General features: G+C 47.5%; 1 protein-coding gene and 1 long non-coding RNA gene across 3 annotated transcripts in view; one reads left to right on the forward strand and one right to left on the reverse strand.

The window, feature by feature from the left end:
• PPM1L (protein phosphatase, Mg2+/Mn2+ dependent 1L) overlaps positions 1 to 19,431 on the forward strand; it is a 189,766-nt gene that overhangs the window by 157,123 nt on the left and 13,212 nt on the right. The window lies entirely within an intron of this gene.
• On the reverse strand, positions 11,601 to 19,358 carry LOC311526364. The gene is made up of 3 exons (XR_014712993.1): positions 19,265 to 19,358; positions 16,813 to 16,896; positions 11,601 to 12,196 (listed from the first exon to the last, which is right to left on the reverse strand). It is a non-coding gene; the product is annotated as an uncharacterized lncRNA (long non-coding RNA).

Raw genomic sequence — 19,431 nt, forward strand, 5'->3', positions numbered from 1 at the left:
AGGGATTGTAGAGAGGCAGCATGGTTGTTTTTGAGAGCAGGGGACTGGGAATCAGGACTCTTCTAGGTTGTGTTCCCAAATCTGCTATTGACTCACTCTGTGAACCAGGATAAGGCAGTCACAGCAACATTTGCAAAAAGAGCCCACCAATTTTGTGTACCTAATTCTTTGAGTATCCAACTTGAGACTCCTAGGCATGATTCTTGGAGGTACTATGCATCTGCTGCTCTTATTGAGTGCAACTGGGTTTGTGGACCTCTGAAAAAGCAGGCTCTAGGTGTGAAAACATGGCCCCACTCAAGTCAATGGGAATGTTATCACTGATTTTAGAGGAACCAGGATTTCACCCAAGGTGGTCAGTGAAACTGGAGACACTCAAAACTAGTCAACTCTTCTGAAAATTTGTGCTTTAATCTCTCTCTGACTCAGTTTATCCATCTGTGAAATTGGGCACAGAGACACTGAGGCACAGGTAGTGTTGGTGAAACACTTTCCATTTATCAAGTACTTCTCCTTTGAAGATCTCAAAGTATTTTTCTTATTAATTTTTTAGGAGTCAGTCTGGACTTTCCCCAGTGTCTGAGGGGTTGGAGCAAATGCGGTTGTATCGCAGAGCTTGGCTGTAGACAATGGATCGTGTGGTGTGGTCAGGGTGAAAGCTGGAGGCATGTAGGTAGGAATAGCGGTCAGTAGGTTTCCGGTATAGGGTGGTGTTTATGTGACCACCGTTTATTAGTACTGTAGTGTCGAGGAAGTGTGATTATCATACACATTGTAAGGAGAGTGATCACTTTAGATAAGCTATTACCAACAGGAGAGTGGGTTTGTGGGGGGGGGAGAAAACCTGGATTTGTGCTGGAAATGGCCCACCTTGATTATCATACACATTGTAAGGAGAGTGATCACTTTACATAAGCTATTACCAGCAGGAGAGTGGGGTGGGGGAGAAAAAACCTTTTGTAGTGATAAACTCCCATTTTTTCATGGTTTGTGTGTATAAAAACATCTTCTGTATTTTCCACAGTATGCATCCGATGAAGTGAGCTGTAGCTCATGAAAGCTTATGCTCAAATAAATTTGTTAGTCTCTAAGGTGCCACAAGTACTCCTTTTCTTTTTGCTTGAACTAGCGGTTCCTTCCCCTGGGCTACTTCCCTCTCCTGCCCTTCAGCTTGTGGGGCTTCCTGCCCTCCCTCTTCACAAACCAGGTGTCCCTTTACCTAGGGTCTTGGTCTTCTTAGCCTACTGCAGCACTTCTCCAAACTCTCCCCTGCTTCCCTCCAAACTGCTCTCTGCTTCAACTCCTTCCCTTGTCTGACTGAAGCAGGGGGGTTTTATCAGGTGACTGGCTTCAGGTGCTCTAATTGGCTTCAGGTGCTTTAATTAATCTTTAGCAAACTTTCTTCCCTCTACAGGGAAGAAGGCTCCCTTCTGGCACTCTCCTACTGCCCTCTGGCCTGGGCTTTCCTTGCTTTTTGCCCCTGCTTTAGTTCCCCGGCGACCGGGCCAAATGCTTTTTCTTTGTTTTTTTTGTTTTCTGGAGGAGGGGGGAGGACTGCCAACCCGCTCCCCGGAGGAGGGGAGTGGACGCCCCCAGACCCAACCGTTTTGCTGTTTGTTTGTGGACCCGCAATTAATCATTTTCTTATCTTTGCTTGGCATTTTTGGAATGCTCCACAAAGACCGGGAGAGAAGACAGCTGACAGAGAGATCGCCCAGGGAAGCTACAAATCCTCGTGGAGGGGGCCATAAGACTGAGTAACTTTTGAACTGTACTCTCGTGTGGGGGGAGTTTGACTGTGTCTTGACTGCGTTTGTAGGGGCACAGGGGGTGTGGCACGGAGCTGCCCCCCGATCCATCGGTGCCCCCCCCAACACTACTTCAACCGTCACGGCCCCCCGCTGTCTGTCCCTGCTGACAACCTGCCATCTGCCTCTAGCCTCAACTGCTTGCTTTGAATTCCATCATCCGGACCAGACACAACAGCTGACCAAACGAGACTCTTTGGATAAATGCGCGTGGGTCCGTGTTCCCCCCCCACCCCCAGACTGCCCACCCCACAGTTTGCCCCTACTACCTGACCCCAACTCCTGTTTCCTTCCCCTGTCCAGTCCGACCCATTTGGCCCCCCGCCGCCTGCAACCCAACAGGGAGAAGTGGTTAATCTGCTTCCCCCTCCTTCTTCTGGTGTCTCCCCGTCTCTCCCTGCTCACAATGGCGGGGAATGAGAGGGGTGAGGCCCCTCTAACAACCTCAGTTGCCCGTCCCCCACCTACCCCCCTGCCCAACCCCCAAGTCCCCCCCACTGCTGCCAAAACACCTGCCACCGCCCCTGCTGGGGCATCGGCAGCCGGAGGCACCGGGGCAACTATTGCCGCTGCTATGCCCACCGCCCCCCAGATTCTAGGAAAGCCCCCCCCCCGGTTAGCCGGAAAGGCCAGGGTGCGAAGAAGGGGAAGGGCCCCGCCACAACTACCAAGCCCTCCATGGCAGAGGCTGCCCCCACAGCTGTGGCCTCGTCATCGACCATGGCATCCCTCCCCGCTGTTCTCTCCACCAGCTATGTGAGCATCCCTCCCCCGGCCCCCAGGGCGTATGCTCAGGCGGTGGCAGCCCCCCCCCGCCTGCCGCCTCGTCATCTCGTCCACCCACCGCCTCCGCTACCGTCAATAGCGGCCGAGGCCCCTTTCCCACCATGACCAGGAAGCATGGCGTCCGTTGCCTCCTGGTGCCCGCCTCGCCCCACATGGAGACATACATGCAGGCGTTGGCGAGGGTGGTAGGACCCACGGCCATTGTGGCGGCCTCCAAAATGTATGGGAAGGTCATCTTTTTCTTAGCATCGGAGGCTGCCGCCCAGGAGGCGGTGGAGAAGGGCCTGGCGGAGGGTGGGGGGGTATTTGTCCCCCTGGAGCCGCTAGAAGACCTGGGCGTCCGCCTAGTCCTGACCTCCGTCCCTCCTTTTCTACCCAATGCCGCCCTGTTACCCGCTCTCTCCACCCTGGGGAAACCCGTTTCCGTCATCAGCCCTCTCCCGTTGGGCTGCAAGGACCCCACCTTCCGTCACGTCCTTTCGTTCTGCTGGCAAGTGCAGCTTTTCCCGCCGCTGGCGGCATGTGACGGAGAGGCGCTCAAGGGGTTCTTCCTAGTCCCCTACCAGGGAGCCCGCTATCGGGTCTACTATTCCACAGGAGAGGCACGGTGCTACCTCTGCCGATCAGCGGGGCATGTCCGAAGAGACTGCCCCTTGGCCCGGCGGGGAGGGGCACCCGGGACCCCCAAGACCCAGCAGGACATCGGCTCCGTCGTTGCCGACGCCCCTGGCCGCCCGAGATCTGAAACCACCTCTCCTCCTGCTCGATCCACCACTGCTCCTGCCTGGGCCCAAGAGATACCTCTCCAGACCAGCGAGGGAGCCCCGCCCTTGCTGTTAACAATCCAGCAGAGCCTATGGAGGAGGGTGCAGCAAAGATATTACCGGGCATAGGAGAGGGCCCGCCCCAAGGAGAACCGCCCCCCCCCCATGCTGCCTCACCGCTACACCCCCCCGAACCCCTGAACCATCACCTCTGCCCTCCGACACAACCCCTGCTAACCAGCCCCCAGACGATGCTATGGAGGGCTGGACCCTAGTCCAGAGAAAGCGAGGCAAGCGGAAGGCTCGAGTTCCGCTGCACCCATCCGATGCAGAGGCCCCCCGGAAGACCAGGAAGGGAGGCACTGACACTGAGCCTTCCGCTATGCCCACGAGTGAGATCCATCCGCTGGTGTCGGGAGGGGAAGACAAAATAACCCTCCCCTCCGAGACCCCGGAGGAAGCCCCTTCTGCCCAAATACCACCCGAACCCCCCGCGAACCCCGAAGCGACCGTTGTAGCGGGCGCCAGAGGGGAGACCCCCGGGGTGGCAGAAGACGACCTCTCCTCCATGTATGAGGAGATTGAGGCCCTAGGTTTGACCCCAGTCACCCAGGGAGAGAATGACCTATTTCCGGCTGGCCTCAATCTGGGCAACCTTACCCCAGTCCCCCTTTCCCCGTGCTCCCTCCCCCAACCGCCTTCCCGAGCGAGCACCCTGAAGAAGGTGGTCCACCACCTGAGGCCATGGCTGCCAAATCCACCACAGAGCCTGTGCCTAGCATCACTGGGAGCCCCCTCCGCACCCCCTTAACCCTCAAATCTGTTCGGGAGGCACCACTTCTCAGCTGCTTGCCTCCCGAAGCCCAGAGCCTCGCCTCTGCCCCCGCCCCCACCCCCACCCCTGTCCCTGCCCAATCCACCTCCTCCTGCAATGCTATTGCTGCCCCTGGGGTTATTTCTTTCCCGTTTTTTGCGGATCCCCCCCAAGGAGCAGCCATTGCATTTTCCTGCCGCGACCCATTAGGAGCTGCAATTTTCCCTCCGCCATCCTCTTCTACCCCAAGCCTTGAGACGGACCTAATAATTTTAGCCTGTCAGACACCCCATCGGTGATCTGCACCCTGCCTGCCCACCTCAGCAGACCACGAGGCTGCACCAAGAGCCCCACCAGGGAATAACCCGGAAATCGCAACCCCACCCCCCCATGAGCTGCGAAAAGCATTGCGACAGTTTTTAGAAGACATCCATGGCTCCCGCAACAGGGTACAACAGCTAGCTCTCCAGCTATGGGGGGACTTTGATCAAATCCTCCAGGTCACAAGTGCCCTTATAAAGGAGGGTAAAGGGAAAGAAAGGCACGGTGCCGTGGCCTACGGGCGGGCCAGCAGCTTCCGTGACGATTTAATCACTTACGGGATGGGTCACGGATTGTTGCGTAACCCACCCGGGGCTGCGAACACCCCCGCTAACAAGGAACCCCCACCCCTCCAGCCCTCCTCATGACACCCCTCATTATTGCAACTTTGAACACTAGGGGCTGTAGGATGGCTCTCCGCAGGTCCCAGTTGCTCTCTTACCTTCGGGAAGGGGGGTACTCTGTGGTTTTCCTGCAGGAGACCCATACGGATCCGACCGCCGAGGACAGCTGGTGGCTGGAGTGGGGGGACGGGGTCTACTTCAGCCACTTCATGATTCGACAAGCTGGAGTGGTGACCCTGTTCTCCCCCAACCTACAGCCCGAGGTGCTAGGGGTCACTGAGGCCGTGCCGGGCCACCTGCTGCATCTCCAAGTCCGTATGGATGGGCTCGTGGTCAACCTCGTCAACAACTGTGCCCCGACAACAAGCCCAAAGCAGCTGCAATTCTATCAGCGGGTGTCCGACTTCCTCAGCACCCTAGATTCTCATGAGTGCTTAGTCCTGGGAGGGGACTTTAACACCACCCTCGAGGAACAGGACCGCTCAGGGGCTGAGCTGAGCCCGGCCGCTGCGAACATTCTCCGAGAAATAGTCGAACATCACTCCCTAGTAGACGTCTGGCGTGACCACCACCCAGATGACACTTCCACGTTCACCTTTGTCCGGGTGGAGGCCCATCGGTCACACCACTCTCGGTTGGACTGTATTTATTTATCCCATTTCCATCTTTCACAGGCCCACTCCTCCAACATTCGGCCAGCCCCATTTTCCGACCATCATCTAGCCACCATAACAGCCTCCCTCCGGGTAGAGAGGCTGGGACCGGCCTATTGGCACTTTAACAACAACCTGTTGGAGGATGAGGGCTTCGTGACGTCCTTCTGGGAGTTTTGGCTGGCCTGGCAGGTGCAGCGGCGTGCCTTTCCCTCGGCACGGCAATGGTGGGATCTAGGGAAGGTGCGCGCCAAGCTCTTCTGCCATGACTACACCCGGGGCACCAGCCGACGGAGAAATGCAGCGATAGAGCACTTGGAATGGGAGGTCTTAGAGATAGAGAGGTGTCTGGCCGCCAGCCCCGAGGACCCGTTCCTCTGCAGAGTGTGCCAGGAGAAGCAGGAGGAGCTCCGGGCCCTCGAGGACCATCGGGCCCGAGGTGCCTTTGTTCGATCCCGCATCCGCTTCCTTCGGGAGATGGATCGCGGCTCCCATTTCTTCTACGCCCTGGAGAAAATGAGGGGGGCCAAGAAACACGTCACCTGCCTTCTAGCAGAAGACGGCGCCCCCCCCTCACGGATCCGGTGGAGATGTGTGGGAGGGTCCGTGACTTCTACACAAGCCTTTTCTCCCTGGATCTGACCGATCCTGGCGATTGCAGGGTGCTCTGGGAGGAACTCCCCACTGTCAACGTGGGCGATCGAGACCGACTAGAGCTGCCTCTCACCCTGGCCGAGTTCTCGGAAGCCCTCCGTCGCATGCCCACTAATAAATCTCCGGGCATGGATGGGCTGACCGTGGAGTTCTACCGCGCGTTCTGGGACATTTTTGGCCCAGACCGAGCCACTGTCTGGGCTGAGTCTTTGCAGGGCGGGGTCCTCCCTCTTTCGTGCAGGCGAGCAGTGCTCGCCTTGTTGCCGAAGAAGGGGGACCTCCGTGATTTACGAAATTGGCGTCCCGTCTCGCTCCTTAGCACGGATTACAAAATCATAGCGAAAGCAATCTTGCTGCAGCTAGGGTCCGTGATGGCGGACGTGATCCACCCAGACCAGACCTATACTGTCCCGGGTCACAGCACTTTTGATAACCTATTTCTAGTCCGAGATCTTTTGGAACTCGGGCGTAGAGACGGTCTGTCGTTCGCCCTCCTGTCTCTTGATCAGGAGAAGGCGTTCGATAGAGTGGACCATGGGTACCTCCTGGGCACTCTGCAGGCGTTTGGATTCGGACCTCAGTTTGTGAGTTTTCTCCAGGTGCTGTACGCTTCCACGGAGTGTCTGGTTAGGCTCAACTGGACCCTGACCGAACCGGTCAGCTTCAGGCGAGGAGTACGGCACGGGTGCCCCCTCTCGGGCCAGCTGTACGCTCTGGCGATCAAGCCCTTCCTCTTTCTCCTCCGCAGGAGGTTGACGGGGTTGGTACTGCGGGAGCCGGAGCTGCGGCTGGTCCTGTCGACGTACGCCGATGACGTGCTCCTCGTGGTCCAGGACCCGGGCGACTTGGCGCGGGTGGAGGCTTGCCAGGCCATCTATTCGGCAGCCTCCTCTGCCCTAGTCAACTGGGTCAAGAGCTCTGGCTTGGCGATGGGGGACTGGCGGCGGGTGAGCTCCCTCCCACCCGCGCTTCAGACCATCCGGTGGAGCGCGGGCCCACTGCTCTACCTAGGCATTTACCTTTCTGCCACGCACCCTTCTCCGCCGGAGAACTGGCAAAAGTTAGAAGGCGGGGTGATAGAGCAGCTCCGGAAATGGACGAGGCTACTCCGATGTCTCTCCCTCCAAGGGAGAGCACTGGTGCTTAACCAACTGGTCCTGTCCACGCTCTGGTACTGGCTCAACACCCTGGTCCCGGCCCCGGGTTTCCTGACCGACCTCCGGAAATCGATTCTAGAGTTCTTTTGGTCAGGAATGCACTGGGCCCCTGTTGGGGTTCTTCACCTACCCCTGAAGAAAGGAGGGCAGGGCTTGAAGTGTCTGCACACTCAGGTCCGTGTCTTCTGCCTCCAGGCCCTACAGAGGCTCCTTTATAGTGCAGGTAGTTCGACGTGGAGCATATTGGCGCACGCCTTCCTGCGCCGCTTCCACGGGCTCCGATATGACCGGCAGCTCTTTTATCTCTGTCCGAGAGGTTTTCCGCGAGACCTCTCCGGGCTGCCGGTCTTCTACCAGGACCTCCTCCGGACCTGGAAACTGTTTTCAACAACCAGGTCCGTGGCGGCCACCATGGGAGCAGATCTCTTCACGGAGCCCCTGCTACACGACCCCCAGCTCCGTGTGCAGGCGGCGGAGTCCCATTCGGTGCACCAGAGTTTGGTCCTGGCGGAAGTCACGAGAATCGGAGACCTCCTGGACTACGACTGGGGAGACTGGCTGGATCCCGTGACGCTCGCTCGGCACATGGGGCTCTCCAGACCTCGTACCCCCTGGTGCGTACTTCAGGAGGTGAAGGCCGCCTTGACACCCGCTGCTCGGGCTTATCTCAACCGAGCCCTGCGCGAGGGCGCAGCCCGCCTACCCTCTACCCCAGGCCCGCCGGATCTTTCAATTGGGCCCCTACCCCGTAGATCCCAACAAACCCCTAACCCTTTCACTGCGAGCCAGCTGCATGAACTGCAGCTGGTCAGCTTCCAAATCACACCACGGAAATATTTATACACACTCATGCTTCACACCCTCCACGCTCACACCCTGGTGTCCCACCTCGATACAAAGTGGCGGGACCTCCTGCCGCCTTTGGAGGGTGAGCAACCCCGGTGGGCCAGCCTGTATTCCACCTTGGTCCCGAGGCCCATCGGGGACATTAGTTGCTGGCTCCTTCACGGAGCTGTGAGCACGGGCGTGTTTTTGACATGGTTCACCCCCATCCCGGATACTTGCCCTTTTTGCAATGTGAGGGAAACCCTGGCGCACGTATATTTGGAGTGTGCCAGGCTGCAGCCCCTTTTCCGGCTTCTCACAAATATTTTATTACGCTTTTGGCTACACTTTTCCCCTCACCTTTTTATCTACACACCCCCCATTCATGGCCCCACAAAATCGCGAGATATCCTGGTTAACCTCCTCCTAGCCCTAGCTAAAACAGCCATTTATAAAACCAGAGAGAGGAGGTTGGCTAATGAAGCGTCCTGCGATTGTAGGGCCGTTTTCCAATCCTCAGTACGTTCACATATCCGGGCGGAGTTCCTCTGGGCGGCATCCACCGACGCCCTTGACACCTTCGAGGAGCGGTGGGCACTGTCCAAGGTTCTCTGCTCGGTGACCCCATCCGGTTCTCTCCGTCTGACCCTTTGATTGAGGGGAAGAGCAAGAGACCCCAGCCCCAGCCATTGCCACTGTGGATACCATCATCACTGTCACTTAGGAGGGGTCCTATCACACGTGGTGTACGTCCCCCCCACCCCCAAACCGCCCACCCCACAGCCGTGCCCATCTTGTCGGGCACTCTCAGGAGAGGGATAATCCGGTGACACTGGGCGTGGCACTAGGTAACTCGAGGGGGTGGAAGACCATGAGTGTCGAGGAAGCCCCTGCTCTAGGCCACCAGGTAACTCAGGAGGGTGGAAGACCACGAGTGTCGAGGAAGTCCCCCCGCTCTGGGCCCAGGCTAGCCTGAACACTTCTCCCTCCTGAAGGCTGCTGTGTTATACCTTGTGTTTGCTTTTGTTTTGTTGCATAGTTTTGATTTATCCTTTTTTGGTGATTCCTGGTAAGTGTTACATAAATAAAATTCTTTTCTGCCTCAAAAAACCCTCTCCTGCTGCCCTCTGGCCATGCTGTATCACAGTGCATATAAATGTGTTCCAATTTTTCCACTCTCTTGAATTGGTTTGAATAATTGTATCATCTTTGGGAGACTATTTAAGCTTGAAAATATTAGACCTTGCTTAATTATGGTATAAATTCATGCCTGAGTACCACTGAATAAAGGCAGGAAAAGTTCATTTTCAGTCCAGCAAAATGAATACCTGATTCCCAGTCTCTCTGTGTGCATTTACACTCAATGGATATGATGGATTTGCGTTCTTCTAGTGCCAAAAATCATGGAAGCAGTGAGGAAACTATATACCAACAAATGTATCAAAATGGAATCCATACTTTCCAAAAGTAGCTGATTTTTTCCCCCTTACCATTCAGTCTCAAGTCACTAATAGTAAAGTATTGATTGTCAAACAACATGGGGAGGATATAAAATGTGTTTGGATAAAGGACTGATTTGGTTACGGGTAAAAGCACAGGTCAGTATGCGGTGGACAAAATTTCGTAACTTGGGGGCCTAAAGTTAGGCACTAATTAAATAAGTGGCCTGATTTCAAGAGGTGCGGACCACCTGATAGAGCCACTGAAGTCAGGAGAATATTCTGGAGTTACACAGATGAAGCTGGAAGCAGAAATTTGGCCCAATATATTCAGCCACTATCTGTCAGTCTTGGTGTGTGCAGCTTTATGTTTCTAGTGGAATGCAGAATGAGGAGTTGTGACCTTTTGTAATTTTCTGTCTGGTTCTTGAGCCCACAGCAGGTGCTTTTCAAAGCAATATACCTATATTTGTTTCTGCATCCATATCTACTCTTATCCTTAGCAAACTGGTTATATTGGTCTTGGTTATTCTTTCATTACCAACTCAAAAACTTCTTCATTTAACACTACAAATGCTGGCAGGTCTCTAATTTCAAACAGTCACCAATATTCCTGGTCTTAATGAGAATCTGCCTGACTCGTTACAATCTCTTTACCACAGGCCATTCTTCTTGTTCGGTTAAGCATCTGGGGCTTTTTAGCTACATTCTGAGCTGTTTTCTGCATGCATGCTGCTTGCTCTGGTGGGGGATGTCCTCTGGAGCCTTTTAAAATCTCCCGATCTATTGCTAATTTTAAAATTAAATACCACGGTTTTGCTATGATCATGTGAAAATTCAATTTGTGCCCTGACCGTCTGCCACCCCCTAATTCCCTGCAAAATAAATTAACATAGTGCTGCAAGGAATTTTTCTCACTTTGCTAGTTTGTGGCTGGGTTCCCTCTTGGGGTGATCTGACTAGCCTACAATTTTTAAATGCACTTGCTAGTAATTTCATCGAGGGATTTTGTTCCTTTTCACAGCCAAAACGGCTCTATTGTTCTTTTTATTTTACTGTGGCAAATTGCACTCAGTGGATATCGTGACTTGCCAATTCTTTTCCCAGGTGCCTTTGCTCTGAAAAGTAAATTTCGGCACTTGGGTGGCTTCCCTTGCTCATTCTTCCTCCATTTCTTGAGAGTTTTATCCCATTTCTATTTAACCCTCATACCTGAGGAGGTATCTTATCCCCTTCTAATTTAAATAAGAAAAAACAGCCTCTCTTGTCAATTGTTTGGATATGTTCTTCATACTGTCTATTATTGCATTTATTATCACATTGTTTACTGCAACATTCTTTGAGTTACGTACTCTCAAGGAGTGAGAATCCTTCATTGCTGGTATCTTTTGAGAAGGGGAAATTACTTGCCTTATAATTCTCCTCTGAAGATATCATTATGCAAAATTCTCTCTCCCACCCACTTCCTCTCAGAGTTAGGGGATTAAAATAATGAGTTTGTGTGTCAGGTGTCTGTCTTTTGGACACTCATTTCTCCATTGCCCATTTTCTTTTCTGGGACCCCTTTTTCATTTAAGAGAGAAGGGGGAAATTGTTGCATTTTATATGTAATTAAAAGTATAGGGATCTGTTGCCTGCTGCTTTTGAAAGATCCTGGCTCAAATGTTCTGAGGCCTCTGAGGTTAGAGCAAGTTTTGTGGGGCAAATCCCTCAAACCAATCTACAAGTGCTGCAGAGGGTCAAAAACCTTGAACACCACAAAAGCTTCACACTTGGGGCACAAGACCCATAAGTAAGAATGTTGCATGATGCTATCTTCAGAGGAGCAGAACTACAAACCAAATAATTTTCCATTCCTGTAGCGTATTGTAGATTTTATTTTTATTAATTTTTAAATAGCGATGTTGTTGGGTAGACAAAATAATTATGTAAAACCCAGTAGAGTCAGTGCATCCTTGACTTTTACCATTTGCAATGTTTAATTGTAAATTCTAATTGTAGAAATCTTATTCCATTTTTACAAAAATCTGTCTATGCAGCCGGTATACTACAGGGTTTCAATATCCTGGTGATTTCTTTTTAAACTGCTCAGCAGGGTATTATTCAGCTGGTTGTAACTAGGGTCTAATACAACATGTGTTTTCAATTTCAGACACTTTATGTTGGGAATTTTCCACTGTGCAGTTACAGTAAATCTGGATCCAACAGACAAGAGCACAATGTTTTCTACCTCTATACAAGGTTAAACAAATGAAATAAAAATAGATGGAAAAGAAAACAAAGTAAAATAAGTTTGCTTTCTCATGCAATGGCAGGGTGCATGGTGAGGTCAGGGATTCAGTGCTAACTCAGCCATCATTCAGGCACTGCAGTAAAGATTGAAACTACTGAACTTTCATAAATCAAATTGGACATTATATCCTTTCCTCAGTTCTTTCTCTCATGCTAACATAGCACATACATACCGCAAGACTATATTCATAGTTACATCCATAATTACAAATGCCAAACAAAAATTACATTTATGAAATATTTTTCTTTGTAAATGTGTTGATCTCCAGAGTGTCATCTGTAATATTTTTCAGGTTTCTGTACATCTGATGGTATTCGTTTTTACCTTCTTTACATAGTCTATGGGAAAAAATATGTGTTCTGTTAGCATCACTAGAAAAGGGGAAGGTTATTTGCTGAGCATCAAGATAAACTTGTTCACATGGGAGACAATGGATTCTGTTACAAATGTCAAACTAAGAAGGCAACAAAGGTTAAAAACTGAGGTTTTATGCTATCCACTCACCTTCCAATTACTATATCTTTTTAGAGTTACTCTAGAAACTCTGAAAGTAAAAATAGTTGTAAAAGTATGGCAAATGTACAGATAACAACAGCTGTTGTACTGTTTGTGAGTCCTGTTACATCTGGTTGCCATTTTGGATTTCACTCCTGAGATGCAATGAGTCTTTTTCAGCTTTATTTTCAGTTCAGACAGGTTATTCGACCTTTACCTTTGCTCCACCACATTTGGCTTGAAATCAAAGCTTTTAAAAAGGTAAAAGAATCTGTTTTGTTAGATCGTAGGAGCATATCCAAAAAGGCAGTCTGGATTCAGCAGATTTCACAACTCTCTCGATCCTTGGAGTCTGACAGCACTTTACTTACTTCTTGTACCTCTGTCACAGGAAACGTAGTAAATGAGGGCACATGAGGGCACGCTTAATTTTCTTATTCAGAAGGAGCTTTGTGCAGTTGAAAATACTAATAAACTGTTGTGCAGGCAGATAATTCAGTGACCTCAAAGTTGTTGTACGTTGTGTTTTAGTTTGAGTGAACAACTACACTGTGCCAAAATAGTTCGCATCCTTCATTTGAAACTGCAGACTAACAGGCTTGCTACCCAGAGTCCTGAAAGGTCTCTGTGTAGGGTTTTGGTCTGTTTATGCTACAATTGTCTGTATTCTTGCTGTCCGTTGCTTAAATATTGATTTTAGTCATCTTGTGCATATTTCAAAAGACGTGCAGTAGTGAGCTGCTTATTTTTAGTATTGCCTTTTTTACTTTTTATAGAACTTAAAACTTACAAAGTAAGGTCTGTATTCTGTCTTCGACCTTTTGGTCGAACAACTCAAATCTTATCCTCTCCTATATAAGGACTAGCTCCAGCTGGCAAATCCGTGTTATCTTAAGCAGTAATAATAATAATAGTCATATTTAACAGGAACACTTATCCATAGATCTCAGATAACTTCACAAATATGGGTAAGGATCATCATCCCTAATTTACAAATAGAGGTAAATAAGTCGTTAAGATTGTATACATACACCAGTAACAACAACGGTGGGAATTTTTTTTTTAAAAGCCTAGTATCTCCATTGGTGGTAAATAATGATGGAAATGCTAGTACAGACAGTGCTCTAAGAAGGTGCTTGTGTTTAAATCACAGAGTCCTCTAAATCTGCTTAGATCAGATCAATTCAAAACAGTAACTCTAGTAGCCACTGGTGCCTTGTCTGTGTTAGGTTTCAGAGTGGTAGCTGTGTTAGTCTGTATCAGCAAAAACATCGAGGAGTCCTTGTGGCACCTTAGAGACTAACAAATTTATTTGATGCATCTGATGAAGTGGGTTCTAGCCCATGAAAGCTTATGCCCAAATAAATTTATTAGTCTCTAAGGTGCCACAAGGACTCCTCGTTTTTGTCTCTGTTAGTGCTCTCAGCATTGCTACCACCAATGCAGCTGCACTGGTGGGAAATTTTTCATACCTGGTACAGACAAGATCAGAGAAGTTGAAGTTGTGCAATGAGCATGTGGCAGAGTTGCTAGCAGAATCCAGGTTGCATGGTGCTCAATCCCATAGGTTACGACTGGCCCTTTTAATGTAACTCCATTTTAAATAAACTCAGTGCCTTCAGTACAATTTTGTTTGACCTTTAGTTAAAGAATGTTTCTGCCAAGCAAATGATTTTTGTTGGCTCCTTGTGTTTTTGCATAAAAGAGGCTTCTCTATATATATTGTAATTAGGTGAACACTCAAAATGTTATTAAAGCTAATGTTAAAAAATCATATAATACATAGTTTGAGAAAAGAATGTCTGTACATTTGGGTATAGTGCTTAGATTATCCAAATCCAAAGTTTGTTTTTAAAGTCATATGATACATAGAGTACAGTAATCAACAACAACCCAAATTTAGGTGAATAGATTTAACAATACAGTTTAGGTATTAGAATCCGAATACTTGGGTACATCACTCATGAAAAGTTGTATAGAGATTTGCTTGTGGAAAGCAAAATATAGCAATGAGTGGAGTTTGTCCCTCAGTAATTGAGAATTAGGTAGGTTGTCCATTTAGAAAATACAATCCATGTGGAAAGTATTTCAGTTACTTTCCTGACTGTGCTTCTCATCATACTAAAATTAAAATTTTTTCTTAGCAACAAACTGGAAGCTGTTCCCACTTACTTTTATAAACTTTCAGTCAGCTGCAAAAAAAATTATATAACCAACTGTATAATGAAAAATATTTCCTGGTTGAAGCTGTGTAAAGCAGACCCTTATTTGAAAAGTCATCCTTAAGAACCAGCACACTGCATCTAAACAGAATATTTTATTTATACCAATCATGACATTATCAAGTATGAACATAGGGATTGCACTGAAACGCTGTAATTCTGGATATGGACAACCATGCAGCAAGTCACTGACATTATAAGGATTTAGATTTAAGACCCCCAGAACATAGGCTCAAATCCTAATTCATCTCTTCAGGAGCCCAGGCACAGAGGCCTGAAGTCACTGCTAATAGTTAGATGTATAGGACTTCTAGCTTGATGAATTCTCTGAATCTTTGGTTTAAAATCTTTTGTTTAAAAAGATGCAAGTTGGGGAGATCCTGCCTTGAAAGCACTCCATGCGGTCCTGAGAGGCCAAGATATGAGCCCTTGGTGAAGCAGGCTTGTGAGCATTGCTAAATCTATGATCTCAGATTCCCACTAGACCAACATCTGTAGGACGTGCCATCAGGAACCTCTTGCAGAACTCCATCTGTATATAACCCACCTACTGACTCCATGCATCTCCCATGGTCCCCTCCCTGGCACTGGCAGCATGGCTAGATCATCCTGTTGCCCTCTGCTCACAAGAAGCTGCTTCCCTGCTACTAACTGGCCACATATGACTGCTTGTCAGTGCAGCAGTAACATATGGTCTTTAAGTTGTGGTTTCTCCACAGCTGTGTAGAGTAGCTGTTCCCCTCCACCTCCTCCTTTTGGCTGCATAGTGGTTCTGCATCATTAGTTATCTACCTTTTATAGTCCTAGAAGCTACAGGCAAATTCCATAATTACAGGTGTGCTTCTCCTATGTGCAGCCCTCCTGTTTTGCCTACCCCATTTCTGTGAGGGTTTGGTTTATCTATTTTCCTGTGATCCATATAAGGATGGGCATATAAGTACTGTAGAAGTGGTTTGTGTTTTCTGAGATCCATTTTTATCGAGATCCCTTTATGCACCGTACTCCTTCTAATGTAGATAAATAAATACATGTCGGAAAAGTTATGAAAGATTTTGGATACTGCCCATCACTGTCTTTTCCCAGCTAACGCTATTTTTCCTTGTTAGTCTCAATTATGCGAGATGGTAAAAACCTCACTCTCTTATGAATAATCAGATATAAATTAGCTAACAGAGGTGAAAATTCACCTTGTACTTTTTTGACCTAGGTAAAAAGAAAAGAAAGCAACCATGGAATTTAAATTTTATTTACTGTTAAATGATACTGGAGTATGGGTTATGTTGATGTGAAACTAAATTAATTTCAGCAGTACTCCATAGTCTAAGCTGAATGTCAGGAACATTCTTTGGAAGTATGTAAATGAACATTAAAAAAGGCTTGTTTGCTTGCTTTGTCCTTTAAAACATTCATTAAATTGTGATAGCAAGTCTAAAGTCTCCTAAAGCAGGGCAATATTTTTTAAAAGCTAGAGTTCAAATGTATATAATCATCAATATATTGTAGTAATGGAAAAGAATTAAAAACAGAAGGTGTTTTCTTTGTTGGTTTTAGTTTTGTGCAGCTTTCTACTCTGTATCAATTAAATATTGGAAATGAATAACATTTCTTTTGTTAAAAAGATGATGAACTGGGATGACACATCAGTATTGACCACTGTCACCTATGTGAGTGGATGAGGAATATTAAGAGCCCTCAGCCTGATGATGAATGTGTTTAGCCATGCCTTCCTGTATTTCATTTTTGCATCTCTGGGTTCCCTGCTGGCAATTTACATTGTTGGCATTTGTTTTGATGGGCATTCTAGCCAAATAATCATACTCTCCAGCAATTTATGAAGCACGAATTGTGGAAGGCTTGACGTGTCACAGCTTTTGCTGCCATGTCCACTGGATATTTTGCTTGCTGATTTTCAGTTAACAGTACAATAGGGCCCTTCATCAAGAATTAAAGCAAACCTCAAGAACATGCTTCTCTCTCTCTCTCAGAAAAGCTGGTTTGTTTACTGATGTTTTAATGTCTATCTGCTATTTTTTCATTGTTAGTTTTTGATGGAGTAATTTTATTTATGTTGATAAATCATTGTACTAAAAATAATCCGGTTTTCTGATGTGTTTATAAATGTCATAGGCCTCTGAAACAGGTAAATACTATTCAGTAATTCAAGGAAATTCTCTTTACACAGAGCAGTTTGTTTGGAAGTATTCTGTAAAATATATCTTGCCTGAAACAGAACTTACTAGTTCATGAGTATTTGTCATATTGTCCAGAGACGAAAACACAGTAGGTGTCTCGAAGAGAGGCATATGTCCTTGCCAGCTATACTGAAATAGGGCAGAAAGGAAAACAGGGAAGGGATTACCAACAATTGTCATGCAGAGAAGTATGTTTTGTAGTTAGGATTACTTACAAGGTATCAGTTTTTGTTGTTTTTTTTTTCCTGACCTCCAACTTCAAGGGACTAAGGAATTCAGGGTGAAGGGACAGAAATGCAGGAACAGAAACAACTGATACACCTCCAAAATGTTTACTGTCATTGTTCCCTCTGATACCCCACAATAACATTCCTATATTATTTATTTGTAACAATTCCTAGTTCTTTGTTTTCAATGACAGCATGAAAGTTACAGTATGTTTACATAGGGGGGTTAATGGTAAATAATACCAATAGCATGCAGGTGAGGCACCTGTCCCACTTTCAGTTTGCAGTGTGTAAACACACGATGGCAGTTTGCTGTGAACTGAGAGGGATGAGTTAATTCTCAGGGATGTCCTGTGGTCCTTTGCTTTGCGGCTGAACAGAGTGCATCATGGGATTGTTTTTGCTGTAAATTGTGGGATGCAAAGGGGGAAGCCAGGTAGGTTCAAACTTTAAAAAAAAAAACATGTTTCTGCTGTTTCCATCCCATGCTTCCTTTTGTGTAGGCTAGCACCATTTTTGAATTGCTGTGTGCCAGCATGTACCCAGAAATGCACTGCACTGCCATGGTGACAAGCGCGAATATGTAGTGGCTCTTTCACTGGATTACAGCATTCAAAACTGAACGCATTTGGCACTAGACCTTGCCCGCTGCACCACTGAACAGATAGTGCAGGGGAATATGCAGCAGCAGCAGCAGGAAAAACCCTACAAAGCTCTTGCAGCAGGATGAGGATACCGAGCTGTTGGAACTAAAGGACCGGTTCCTGACTCAGCTACACAGTGCTCAGTACTGTATCTAGGCCCAGCAAACCAGCATGGATAGGTGGGAAAGGATCGTTTTGCAGACCTGGGGTGACCAGCAGTCATGAGAGCAATTTCAGCAGGGGAAGGGCCATTTTTTAAAAGATTTGTGCAGAACTAGCCCTGGAGCTGCAGCTGTAGTGGAGATAAGGTACTCTTTAGCTGGGTTGCAAAGCTGGGTAACCCTAAGCAGCTTGTTGCTGACTTTGCACACATGAGGTTCCCAAACTGCATAGAGGCAACTGATGGCACCCAGGTGCCTATCATTTCCCCCCCTCCGCTCCATAGGACCGCGACAGAGAATTTATAAATAGAAAGGGGAGTTTCTCCATCATTCTCCAAAGACTGGTGGCCCACGATGGGAGGCTTACAAACATAAATGTTGGGTGGTCTGGAAGGGTCCGCAATGTGAGAATCTTTTGGAACTCAGTTTTATTTAAATTAATGGAGAAAGGACTGTTTGCCCGAGTGCCCACTGTGGACATTAATGGTGTGGAGGATGGTCCAGTACTCTGGGAGACTCCACTTTTCCTCTGGTACCCTGATCAATGAAGTTATTCACAGGCTGCTTCGACAGAAGGAAGGAACATTTTAACTATCTCCTGAGTAGCAGCAGAATGGAGGTCGAGTGTTCTTTTGGCTGTTTGGAAGGCAGATGGTGCTGTTTATGGAATCATTTGGAAGCAACATAAAAAACCATCCCGACCATTATAGCTGCATTCTGTGCTCTCCCCAATATTTGTGAGACTAAAGGAGTAAGTCTTAACAATGGGTGTGAGGGTAGGGCACAGAGACTTGGTGATTTGAGCAGCCAGCAAGGTGCCCCATAGAGAACGCTCACACACTGCGGAATATTGTCTGGGATGCCTATTGTTCATATTTTGAGTCTCAAACATGCTAATCTGTGGAGGGGAGGATGGGGGTAGACTGTGAGCAGTACAGTATTGCTTATGGATGGTGGAAGTGGGACATTATATATTTTTGTAAAACTGTATGAATTATTTTAGCTTTATTTAAAGGATTTTATGTGACATGCAGTGATGAATCATAATGGACTAAAATGGATTATAAATGGTTTTTATTATGAAACAGTAACAAAGCCAGAAATAAGGTTTGAATTGAACTGATGGATAACTAACAATTGCTTTTTGTTTGAAAATACATTTACCAAAACCATCTGACTAAGCCACAAAAATCAAACCTTTAAATAAATTGTGCAAACCAAACTGAAAGTGCAACAGTGCAAAAATGGAGTACAATATTTACCTAGCTGACAGATAGGTTGTGGGGTTCATGACTGCAAACTGTTGTTCATTTTTATTTATTTTGCAGGCTCTCTTTTTATAAACTCAAATTCTTGTTTTATTTCTGTGATTCTGAAGTGTTTTGGAGCATTTATACCATCTTATCTAGGTGCAAGTGTAATCCATAAGCAATGAGCATTAATGTAATGAAAATTTTGAAGTTACCTTTTGTTACAAAACTTCATATAGATAACTCGTCTGGGCCTCCAGGTCACACAATGATTTGTTTGACTTTATATTTGGCTTTTGCCTTCCCCAAACTAATACAAGATACAATGTGTATATAAAACTTTATACATAAAATCAAGTTAATCAGATTCCAAACTGGAAAA

The sequence above is a fragment of the Lepidochelys olivacea genome (assembly GCF_965140295.1).
Source record: "Lepidochelys olivacea isolate rLepOli2 genome assembly, chromosome: 9".
NCBI classification, from domain to species: Eukaryota; Metazoa; Chordata; order Testudines; family Cheloniidae; genus Lepidochelys; species Lepidochelys olivacea.